The sequence below is a fragment of the Neopelma chrysocephalum genome, unplaced genomic scaffold (assembly GCF_003984885.1).
Source record: "Neopelma chrysocephalum unplaced genomic scaffold, ASM398488v2 Primary Assembly neopelma1_84, whole genome shotgun sequence".
NCBI classification, from domain to species: Eukaryota; Metazoa; Chordata; class Aves; order Passeriformes; family Pipridae; genus Neopelma; species Neopelma chrysocephalum.
Genome location: NW_020897746.1, coordinates 7972484 through 7984429, shown reverse-complemented (window position 1 = coordinate 7984429; position 11946 = coordinate 7972484). Strand labels below are relative to the sequence as shown.

General features: G+C 48.2%; 1 long non-coding RNA gene and 1 other non-coding gene across 3 annotated transcripts in view; both read right to left on the bottom strand.

Annotated features, from left to right (window-relative positions):
* Nucleotides 1-11946, bottom strand: part of LOC113971707 — a 33995-nt gene that overhangs the window by 20575 nt on the left and 1474 nt on the right. Inside the window, exon 1 of one of the 2 annotated variants that reach the window (XR_003535628.1) lies at nucleotides 11537-11612. The exons of the other annotated variant lie outside the window; for it this stretch is intronic. This is a non-coding gene — a long non-coding RNA (uncharacterized LOC113971707). Of the gene's footprint in view, nucleotides 1-11536; nucleotides 11613-11946 lie in introns of those variants that run through there. 2 annotated transcript variants of the gene reach the window in all.
* On the bottom strand, nucleotides 8769-8840 carry TRNAT-CGU. The gene has a single exon. It is a non-coding gene; the product is annotated as a tRNA-Thr (tRNA).

Here is an 11946-nt window from a genome sequence, read left to right as displayed (position 1 = left end):
CTCATGCATGAGGTAGCTGTGCACCCATGCACAGTATAATTGTGTGTTCATGCATTACGCAATTGTGAGCTCATGCATGATGTAATTGTGTGCTCATGTGTGAAAAAATCAAAGCTAGCAGCCAGAGGCCTTATCTTTTAAACCTTTGGGTTCAGCAGGACACAAATGCACATCTCTGCCATCTACACCAAATTTTTTGCCTGTCTATGCCAAAACCACATGAAGGCAGCTCTGTGTATGCGGGTCCACTGTGTGCTCAGCATCGTTACAGATGTGGTAAGTGACTCTACCTGCCTTGGGTGGATGGAATGCCAGAGAGGGAACTTGAACTGATCTGTCATGTAACTGCTCTCGATCAACACTGTGAAGCCATCCTCTACAGAGAAGAACGTGTTCCTTGGCTGGAAGCCTGATGAGTATTTAGAGCCAAGGAACATGTTGTTTAAAACTGATAGTAGAATGCAAAGTGAATCATACACCATGGGCAAAAAGGTTTGAAAGAGGGACAAAGCTGTATAAGCCTTTTGAAAATAAAGACATACTGGCAGAAGGTACAGAAATGAAGAATTCCTTGAACCATCTGGAACAGTTCTGCAGTGATGATGCCCAGTGAGTACTGGCAGAAATTAAGACTTCCCAAAAAGGTATAAAAGACTAACTTTTTCTCTGGTGAAGGAAATGGATGCTGTTGAAATCATTTGAGTTGAACAAGAAAAGGCCTAAAATTTTAGAAATTAAGAGACTGTTACTCTTACAGACTCTGCAAGTTACATCTGCCAACTTCTTACTCTCTTTTTTCTTTTTTTTTTTTTAAAAAAACCTGTTCTTGCTCTTTGGCTCTATCAAAGAGCTGCTTTTAACACCACAAACCAATTCTGAGCAGAACAACCTCACAGCAAATAATGTACCTACGTGCATGGAAGGAAGAGAACAAGCCAGGGAGTGGAGAATTTTCATCCTAATGAAGCTCATGGCACAGGGCTTCGCTGATGTCCCGACCAACTGTTTAATTCGCTATTTTCAGCGGCCTCAAACGTGTTGCCTCTTGTCTTCATCTTGCCCCCACTGGCAGTGATGTGAAGCGCCTCGTAATTTCCATGGGAGCAGAGCAAGACTTTCACACAGCATTTTCGCCCAGCGGGAGCTCCTGTGCAGGGAGCCTGATCCCATGGGATGTGCTCAGCTGCTGGCAGCCCTCTCCCACTTCCACTGGCAGCCCTTTCGTGGTAACTGGATAAGGCATATTCCAGGCAAGTCTTCCCTTGGCAGGAGGCACTTCCGTACCTGAGAAGGTCAGGTCTTAGGACTTCATCTCCTCTCACAAATACCTGCTGGCTGCTCTCCATGGTGTGCAGAATCCGTGTGCTGGGAATGCATGACTACAGCCCCTGTCTGGATGGGAGCTGGGAAGAGGATTAGCTCTGCATACAGTTCAGATGTAATCACAAGCGTATCGAGTTGTAAAGCATCACAACTTACACAATTCTAAAAATAAACATAACCAGTTTGTTTCAAGCTGTTTGGCAGCCAAAAGGCTAACATATTAATAACATTTGACCAACAATAGCCCGGAACAATAACTATGGAACAACAGATTCTATCACTTCTGAAAATAGCCCTCTTTGGAAAAAAGAAAACATTTTTACAGGAGCCATGAACCAGCTTCTTTATAGGTCTCCACAAAGGTTTCACAAAGGGGAAGCCTGGTGTGAAACCTCCAAAGTTAGGAGGGACCTCCTGTGGGTGGGAGGCTGGCCTGCTGCTGAGTGGGACACAGAGCCTGTGGACACTGTTTAGTCTAGTTGAAGGCATGCATTACTCTGAGCTTCTCTCTCTCAGTCCTGCCTATGCTCATGCAATACCTTTCTCTGCAAGTAGATCCATTGATTTATTAACTTTCCAGTGTGTGGCATCGAGCAGCATGTAAGCAAGGGTGGCTTGTAGCCAACAGCTTGGTATTTCGGCATCAGACCTTGTTGACAAAGCGACTGGATTGTCAGAGAAGTTAAACTGGAACACAATGTAGTGATAGAAACAGTTGAAATCCACTGATGGCACAGGATGAAATTCCCTGGTCTTCACCTGAAAATATGAATCCATGCCAGAGGCCCGGAGCGAGATCTGAATCAGAACAATAGGAATATCAAGTTTGTGATTAAAAGGTCTGAAATGTGCAAATAGGATGTATTGCAAAGAGCTGGCCTGACCCCATGTATCTCTGCGGGAACACTGAACAGCCAAGTTCATTAAGGATTTATAGAACTGCAGTCCCCACTCTGAGACATTTACTAGAACGTGGTCGTTCACCTCGGAGCACCCACGTAACACCAGTGAGCTCCAGCCTCCTGTCACTGCTCAGACACGCTCTGGTTCTCTGCTCCCTGGCCAAGGTTCTGCCTGTCCAAAGAAACTCTGGCAAACTATCAGTACAAGAGGAATGCCCTACCAAAAATTGGGCCTTCGTACTTAAAGCATGTGTGCTTGTGTGTATATGGGGGAGAGGAGAAAATCACAGGACTAACGAGCTGTGATTAAGCTCAGAAATAATGGTTTCCTGTTCAAACACAGAGCTATGTCTCTTCTTAGTACAACTACCTCATCCCCAATTGTGTCTATTAAAGACAATTACTGGGGGAGACAGATATGTGTAACCAGATGTGGAAACAATGGTCATGTTATGCACAGTGCCATATGCAGTTTAAATTCTTTGGGTCTGAACAAGTTGCATATAAAAAAATTGTGTGTGTGTGTGTGTGTTTGTGCACTGCGGAGCAGCTGTCAATGGGGAAATCCCCTTAGCCCACTTTAATCCTATGTTCCACAATCCCCAGGGATTAAACAAATGCACTAACATTATTCACTGTAATGCTCCCTCCCTGGGGGGCTTCAGTCCATGAAATCCACTCCAGCATTTGCAAGTTCCAGTTGTGAAATAGGCTGTGCACATTCTATATTTGGTAGCTCACAAGTACTCTTTCAGTTGGGCCCGGAGTGATGAAAGGACAGGAGTCAGGAATTCAGCTCAAGCCAAGTCTCACAGGGAGCAGGCTCGGGCTTGGAGCTCTTTTCTCACCGTGCACGGGCACCAAGGCATTGCAGTGACTGCTGAGAGGGGACAGTGTCACAGGACCGTACAAGATGCTTTCTTAAAATTAAAGATGCTGCCCCAGCGTTAGCCCTCCCCTATACACACCAGGAGTATGAAATGAGGCATTAAACCAGCTACACCAGCAAAGCCCCACGACTCCTGCTTTCCTTTTCCTACGATGAAATACATGTTTGAACTTGGCTACAATCCCTGTGAAATTAGTGACAAGGATTCCATCGATCCAGATGCACAATCCTCACAATTCCAGTAAGGTTGTGACAGTGCAAGCTGTACAATGCCATCAAATTCTTATGACCCTCTGGGTTCAATTGATGGCCCCAATGCCCAGCTAAAACATAGAGAAATCTCAGGCTGGGGCTCCCAAGGACCCTCTGACACACTTGCAAGGCTGACTGATTGCTCCATCTCTTGCTTAAGTTCCCTGTCCAAGTTTATTACAGCTTCTTCGAAGACAGTAAACACTACATTCTATATTAGGCTGTCCTTGCCTTGAATTCATATACAGTTTAAATTCTTTAACTTGGGTGATTGCACCAACTCAGCACTAGTTTGAATCGCTGCTGCCACAAATGAGATGTCAAGGCACAGGCCCGGGGAGCACCCCCTGAGGCAGCCACTGCTGGTGGTGCAGGGGCAGGTTTGGCCCCAGGACTTTCAGTACAAACTTCAGAGGCAAAGGAGTTTCATGGAATGGCTGAGGTTGGACCTCTGGAAGTCATCTGGACTCACCCCTTCTCAAGCAGGGTCACCTAATATGAAATCCACAGAGTTGTTCAGGTGGGAAAAGACCTTTAAGTCCAACCATTAACCCAGCACTGCTAAGTCCACCACTAAGCCATGTCCCTAAGCAACATATCCTTTAAATCCCTCCAGGGAGGGTGACTCAACCACTTCCCTGGGCAGCTCATTCCAAGGCTTGGCATCCTTTTGGTGAAGAAATTTTTCCAAATACTCAATCTAAACCCTCCCTGGTGGAACTTGAGGCCATTTCCTCTTGTCCTATTTCTATATTAATCCAACACCTGACTCTGCTCCCATGGCACTGCATTTACAAACATATAATTTCATCAAGAGAATTTTTCCAATAGAAATTTTTTCCAATTTACAGCGAGATCGTAATAATAAAAGCTATACCCATGTTACTGCTCTTCATCCTGCAACAGCTTGCTCACTGCAGCAAACTTCACTCTGTGGTAAATGCGAGAGCTTACTCACACAGATAAGGAGAACCCCGTGCACAAACCTTCCAGGCCTGGCTCTGAGCCTCTTTTTTTTTCTTTCATGCAGTTTACAGCCAGGAACATGAATAAATACCTGAGAGAGAGTCAGGGAAAGGAGCAGGGCTTCTGTGCCCAGCAGGCCCAGTGCTGCTGAGGTTGAACAGGCTGCCGACGAGAAGAGATTAGAAATCTCCCATCCATCCCCCTTGCTCCTCCTTCCCTGCATAATTGCAGTTCCTTTCAGACACACTGCCTGGAGTGTCAGCTGGCATTTTCTGGGCTTCCCAGAAGCAGTCGCTGCCATTCAGCACCACTTTTTTCATTTAAAATCTGTCTCACGGGTTCCCTTGGGAAACCGAGCGCTGCTCCACTCCACCAGCACGGCAGGAAGGACTCCAGCTTCCAATCCTGGTGCCCAGAGAGCTCATTCACAAAATCCCACTGCTGCCACTCCTGCCTTACACCTCGTTCTCAGAGGAGCAGCAGCAGCGTTCCTGTGCTGGGCCCTCCATCCATCCTGGTCAGGGAGGCACACCTAGACCTTTCCACTAATACCTAATTACACAGGACAGCAGCAACCTCAGGGGCCTCTGAGGAGTTGCTGCTCCTGTACCAAAGCAAAAATACAACTGGGATCCTCACAGAGGAACTTCACAACTGCTCCCCTCCTCATGTTTCTGGAGAAGAGGACAGCAGTAACTCTGCCCCTTGAACACAGAATGAGCAGTCTCACTTCGCCTTTCCTACAGTGCCATAAACAGAGTTTTCAAGGGGAAAAAATAATTCCTATTTCCTATCTCCCTGTCATTTTTTAAATTACTGGATTCTGCAGCATTCAATGGATAAATATTCACAGACACGTACCTGCTCCTCCGGCAGAACAAATCGAGTAATTTCTGTTTCTGCTCGAGCCCTCGGCATGCAGACAAAAACATTTTTTATTCATCAGTGGTAAAAGGCTACAGCCATTTGACTTTAAACACAGACATGCTTCTGGGCTCTCTTCCAGGAAGTCTGTGTCACCCAGGCTTTAGATCGATATGTTTGTCTGCAAAGTCACCCTTTTGATCTGTAATTTTTCATTTTGACACAAGAAATGCCTTTTGGTCAAACTTCAGCAGTCCATTAAATTCCAGGCGTAATGGAAATGGGAATCACATTGCTGTAGCCATGTGAAGATTTCCACAGTTTGGGGTTTATTTACTCATGGGTTAATTTACCCTGCCATGTATTTGGGACTTGGACAATACTGCAAATAGTGTTCTCCTGCCTCATCTGAGCTCACTGCCTCCTCCCCAGTTTGTCGGTGGTCTCACCAGTGGTTGCAGCTTGGTAAAAAAATTTGTACTTCTAGTTGTCCAACCTGCAGAAAACATTATTTCAGTTTTGTGCTGCAGACACTGTGCATCCTCCCAGCCTGGCCCAGTTGTTCACTGTGTACAAAGGGGGTCCTGGCCCCCGGGACAGCCCCCCAGGCTGAGAGAGGGGGCTCTGCCCAGCTCACGGCCCAGCTGGCTCAGCCTGGTCACCCCTGGCACACCACACTCCGTTTGCACAACTCAGCACGGCCCTTTTCTTTCCAAGGTCAAGGTTTCAGGGCTTGGATGGCTGAGCTTTTTTCTCCCTCTTTTTTTTTTTTTTAAAGGTGTCAGCCATCCCATGGAAGGGTGACAAGAGAGGAGGGAAAACAATCCAAAACATTATTAATGGGATAATTAAAAGGCTGGGCGGGTCTGCCCAGCCTGTGGGACAATCCCCCTGCCTGGCTCCACACAGCAAGGTCCGAGCAAGGCTGTGGAGTGATCTCACTGCTATTTCTGACCAGACACAGCTCCTCCTGTGTTCCCAATACACTGGTTTGTGGTTGCTGAAGTTTGACCCCAGGGAAGATGCGACTCAGGAGAGTTGCAAAGCACTGAAAATGTTATAATAGTCCAAACAAATAACATTATACTTTTAGTCCCCATTCACATCTGACCTTTCAAAAGCAAACATTTTGTGTCAGCCTCTCAAAAATACATCAAACCCTGCTATCAAAATACTGCTGTTATAATCAATTCATTTTTACACTTATTTTAAAGCAGTCATGAAGAAGTCTGGATTCTGAATAACTGGTTTCTCAAGCCAGAAAGATTAGACAATTCTGTATCTAAATATGGCCAAGATTTTCAGCAGTAACACATCTTTTAAGTACATTAATTGTAATGTGTTTTTACTGGGTAATTAAAAGGGGCCTCATTTTAATCCTCATTTCACAGAGGTGTTATATTCAGAGGGAGGCTGCTCACTATTTTCTGGAATAAAGTCAAAGACCTTAAAGCAACTCAAAAGGGCCACATAAAAATTTTTATGTTTTAAGTCAGGACTTGTGTCCAAAACAAACAGCTCTCCCTCACCCACCAAAAAACCCCAACCCAAACCCATCTCCAGCACAGCTATGATCAGATCATAAGCACCTTGATTAAAGTTCAGTGGCATTTCAGACAAGCTATTAAATTAAAGGCAAAAATCAATTTTATTGCCTGAGTAATAAGAGGGGGGGCAGGAATTTGGGGAGTGAGTGAACACGTGATCTGCATCAACACAACCCTGCCTTGAAGACAACAACATGAGCAGGAACACACTGACAGAACTATGTGTTCCCGGACAGAAAGGATCCGGGAAGGTGAGCTTATTCCAGGAGGGAAAATGCACAACAACCTTCCAACAGCAGTCCTGGGACAGGGCTATCCCCTGCCCCTCCCCAGGAACTGAGCACGGAGCCTGGGAAGGACCTTCCTCACAGACGTGTGGGCGCTAAAAGCGAATATTCCAGTTCTGCAGAGACTGAAATTAGGCAACTGGGAAGCTGCCTGGATGTGTTCTGGTCACAGAGAAGAGCCAGAGCTTTATTGAAATACCTGGTTCTTAGTCCTGGGTTCGTGGCACACGTTTGGGCAAGACTCAACTGCTCGAGTTTACGGGATAGGAAACCTCCTTCAGGGAGGACCTCGCTTTCACAACTGCTTTCAACCAGAAACAAACCCACAGAATTCTGAAATGCTCTGTAGAAGTTGCAAGATGGCTTTTGAATAATTAGAAGCATTTTGGTATGACAATCTGATGTGAGAGACTGCAGAATAAAAAAAAAAAGGCAAAATAAGGTGTTTCAAAGCTGGAACTTTCATCTAACAAAGGTGACAGGATTTTGACAGCACTGCATTTTCCAAGTAAAATAGCGTCTACATTTTTCTAAACAAGTTTTAAACTGCATTTCCTGTTTTTATATCAAAACATACTAGAGCTTGTTTTGTGGCTCGTTAATAACATACTGTACAACCATTTTGTACAGACCTCCCCAAACACCTTACAGTGCAGTCCCTATTAAGAAAGGCAAACAGCCTCCTGCCCAGTCAGGCCCAGGCTGAGTGTGGCACCTGAAACAGCAAAACCAGCTTTTTCCTGAGCATCAAAGGAAGCAGCTAGTTCTTTGAAAGAGGCTCCTCCACTCTTCCCAGATCTCTGGCTGTTGTGATTTTGCAGCGCAATGATTATTCTTCACATATTTTAAGCTGTCTGGAAGCAGCAGTACCCAAAGTGATGTTATAGAGAGCCAGCAGAAGTGCCCTTGCACATGTGTAAAGCTTTGCTCAGACTGGTGTGTTAAGAACCAAACAATGAAGGTCAATTTTGGGGTAAATGGTACAACTTCACTGAAAGGGAGGTAAGGCACTGGAACAGGGTGCCCTGGGATGGGGTTAAAACTGAAAGGGTTAAAAACCTGTGGATGTGGCACTTGAGGACATTGTTTAGTGGTGAACGTGCAGTGCTGGGTTAACAGCTGGACTCGATGATCTTAGAGGGTCAACCTTAACAAATCTTTGATTCTAACTGCACTAAGCTTTTATTCCAGGATTCGACCTCTCTACCCTTTAAGGACTCTATATGTGAGCAGTACATCAAACCCAGCACCTACGGAGAAAGTACCAGCGAGAGGGATTCCGCACATCCCAGCGCACCCAACACTCCCCTCGCACAGCACAGCTTTACTTTAACTGTGCCTCGCTGCATTCGGGACACCTGTCCTGGGGCAAAACACAGAGAACTGTCTCCTGCAAGGACGTGGTTCCTGGGTCCCGTGGTGCAGGGGGGACACAGGGGTCGGGGCTACCAGGGGTGCACCACCAGTGTTGCCCGAAGCCTGCTCACCCCACGCCCTGCTGATGCCACCCCACGTGGGGACCGCGGCCACCCCAGCAGCTCCACGGTGGGGACTCGCGGAGCATTGCGGCCACCGGCTGCCCCGCGATCCGCAGCTTCTCCGGGGCCGGATGTCCGACACCCCGGGAAGGGCAGCGGGGCCGCGGATCTCCGGCACCGAGAGCAAAAATAAGCCGCAAACGAGGCGGCGTCCGCGGCCTCCCCGCGGCGGGGCTGCCAGCGCACCGCGCTGCCTCGGCAGGCACGGACGGGGTTCGAACCCGCGATCTTCGGTTTACGAGACCGACGCCTTACCACTTGGCCACCGCGCCCGACGGGCTGGCTGCACCCGCGCGCCGCCAGTGGAAGGCAGCGGGCGGCGCGGCCGCCGCCGGGACCGGACGGCGCGTCCCGGGGCGCTGCCGGCGGCGGGACGGGGCGGGAACGGGGCGGGAACGGGGCGGGATGGACGGGGCGGGACGGGGCGGAGCGGCCGCGCCGGGCGGGGGGAGGCCGCGGGGCCGCCCCGCGGGGGCTGCCGCGGGCACGTGCGGGGCGGGGCGCCGGGAGCCCGCACCGTGTCGTGCCCGCACCGTGTCCCGCCCCTCGCAGCGGGACCCCTCCGAAACCCCTTCCCGCCGTGTCCCCGAGCGCTGCTGCTCCCACACCGGGGAATTACAGGGGAAGGCTCGCTTTCCTTTCCTTCTCCCGGTGTTTCTCGCGGCGGAGCAACGCGGGGTGTCCCTGCAGGAACACGGAGCTGCCGCGGGAAACAAACAGCGGCTGTTGGGTGTGAGAAAAGCACTGCCAAGCTCATACCTCCGGCCCTGTCGCTGGCCAGCTCCCGGTTTGGGGGGGCCGGAAAGGATCCCCCGAGGGCAGGAGCCGAGTGGGATCGGACACAGCCCCTCGCAGGGCCCGGGACACTGCGGGATGGTGGGGACTGTCCCGGCACTCGGGAGGCTGGCGGGGACTGTCCCGGAGCCTCCCGTCTCTTCCCTGTGAGCCAAGCAGCAGCGTTTCCCCACCCTTCCCTTGGGACAGCATCAGGCAATCTAATATGGTTTGTGTCAGGAAGTATTTCCTGATATTCAAACTGAATTTTCACGTTTTACTTCAATCCCATTATCTTCTGTTTACACAGTCAAATCATAATAGCATAAATCTTAAATACAATACTGCATTATTAATATTTCCTCCTTTGGGTTTCCAGCTACCAAATATTTAGTCTTATGGCTAACGCTTGGTTAAAACCCAAGAAATGAATCAGCTCTCATTTTTATCACCACTAGCTGAGGGAAGAATTTGAAGGTTGTGGTTTTGAACCATTATTTAGCTTTGCATTGAAATTTTTCATCCTGGCTTCTGGTTTTCAACCAATGCTGGGCAGCAGAAAGTAATCTGCTATTTTTTAGCTTACATATTCATCCTGAAAAACACAAACCGAAGCAACCAACCAAAGAGGAAAAAAAAGGCACAGTTAGAACCTTCTACCAATCTCACATAATAGAATCCCTATCTTTACTTTATACTATGAATTTGTAACCAGGCCCCACTGTCTGTCAAATCAGATCTGAGTTACACAACCTTTATTACAGGAATGCATCCTGTGTTTGCAGTGTTCTCCTTGCTCAAATAAACCAACCACGTGAGGTCTGAGCAGCTCATTCCAAAGAGGAAAAGTTGCTTTCCTCAGAGTCCCATTTTAAGGTGTTCATACAAATATTGCAGTGAATCTATCCCAGCCTGTCTCTGCTGCTAAGGTTTACCTTTTTGAGGCTACAGTTGCTTGGGAACTCAGCATCCCAGCGATACCCAGAGCCCCCAAAAAAGCAATATGGCAGGAGGTGCTGGGGTTGCAGAACACACAGATGTTTTTCAGCCACATCCTGCCCCCTCCATGGCCCTGGACTTTGCATTTCAGGTGGTGGGTGTTTGACCACATCCCTGGGCACAGGACAGTCCTGGCAGTGCTCCTGCTCCCTCCCCAGCTCTGGCAGAGTGATGGGAAGAGCCCGGCTGTTTTCTGCTGCACCCACCACCCAGCCTTGCTGCTCCCCAGCATGGGGCCACTGAGGGGGACACAGTATTTCCATGAATGAAAATGAACTCCTCTGCTGCTGACCCCCAATTCACTGCTCTGCACAGCCAGAGCTCGGCTCCTTAGTCCACACTTTGATCCAAGAGGCTGAAGGACAGCCTTGGTCAGGTGTTGTTTCTGTGTCACATGGCACAAGTGCTCAGGCAGCCCAGAGGATTCCTGAGGGCCTCAGAGCAGCCCTGCCTGGTGACTGTTCAGGTTTTAAATAAAAGCCTGAGCACATTAGGAAAAGCCACAGAGACAGTGTTTCATAAAACAGAGCCAGCAATTTGCTCCAGTACAACAAGGAGAGAGCGAGTGCAGCCTTTCAGCAGCTGAGTTCCATCTACCTCAGTTGGTGCCACAGCTCCTCTGTCTTTTCAGAAACAGTCTGTACTCTGAGTCATAAACCCCATGTTACACATGTTTGAAGCAGTTTGCCTCAAAATGCAAACTGCCTCGTCAGTCAGTGAGCTCAGGCACAAAGATCTCGGTGTGAGGGAAATAAGCACCGTGCCAGAGGACATGCTGACATATTATCATTGCAAAGTTGCTTTAAAATCACCATTAACCCAAATGGTTATGGTTATACATCTGGGACAGTCTTCAATTTACTAGTCATATGCTCTAACCTCTTTTTTGCATCCAAAAAGCAGTTGGCTCCGAGGACAAATTTCACAAATTTCACCCGAGTTATGCAAGCTAGGAGAGTCCTTGCTGCATTGCACGGGTCAAAAGACATTTAGAGTGGAGTCACACATCCCAGTCTGCCCTCAGAGATTCAGGAAAGCATTGAAACATGGGCCATCCAAGAGTAGTGAACAGAGCAAGGGAAAGCACTGAAGTCATGGCTTTGAGACTGCTCTGCTGAACAACATGTGTCAGCCAAGACAACATGAGGAGATCAGAGCCTGCTGCCAGACTACAGGAGTTGGACAATGTACTCACTCAGTGCTCACATGAGATGTGTTTCCTCTTTGTAACAGCTCTCCTTGTCACTGTTCAAGTTCTCAGCAGTTTGAACTCCTGCAATCTATTTCCTACTCTGCTACTGCCTCATTTAACCTGTCTGCCCTCAAACCCTCCTTCCCTCCTCCCTTCTCTCAAAAGATAGGAACAAGACAAGAATCACCTCCCAGGAGTTCTTGAGCTTGTAAAGTTCCTGGTTGTAAAATGACGCAAGGGTTGTGGCTCTCCTTAGCCCAGTAAAAACATGTAAAACCAGCATAATTTTTTAGAAACTATTACAGACTTTGCGGTACATAGTGTTAATGATTCCTATCCCCAGAGTAACAGGTGATTTGCTTTCCCACTGTGTCTTTCTTGTGTACCAGTGTGTAACTGATCTGGAAGTAGGT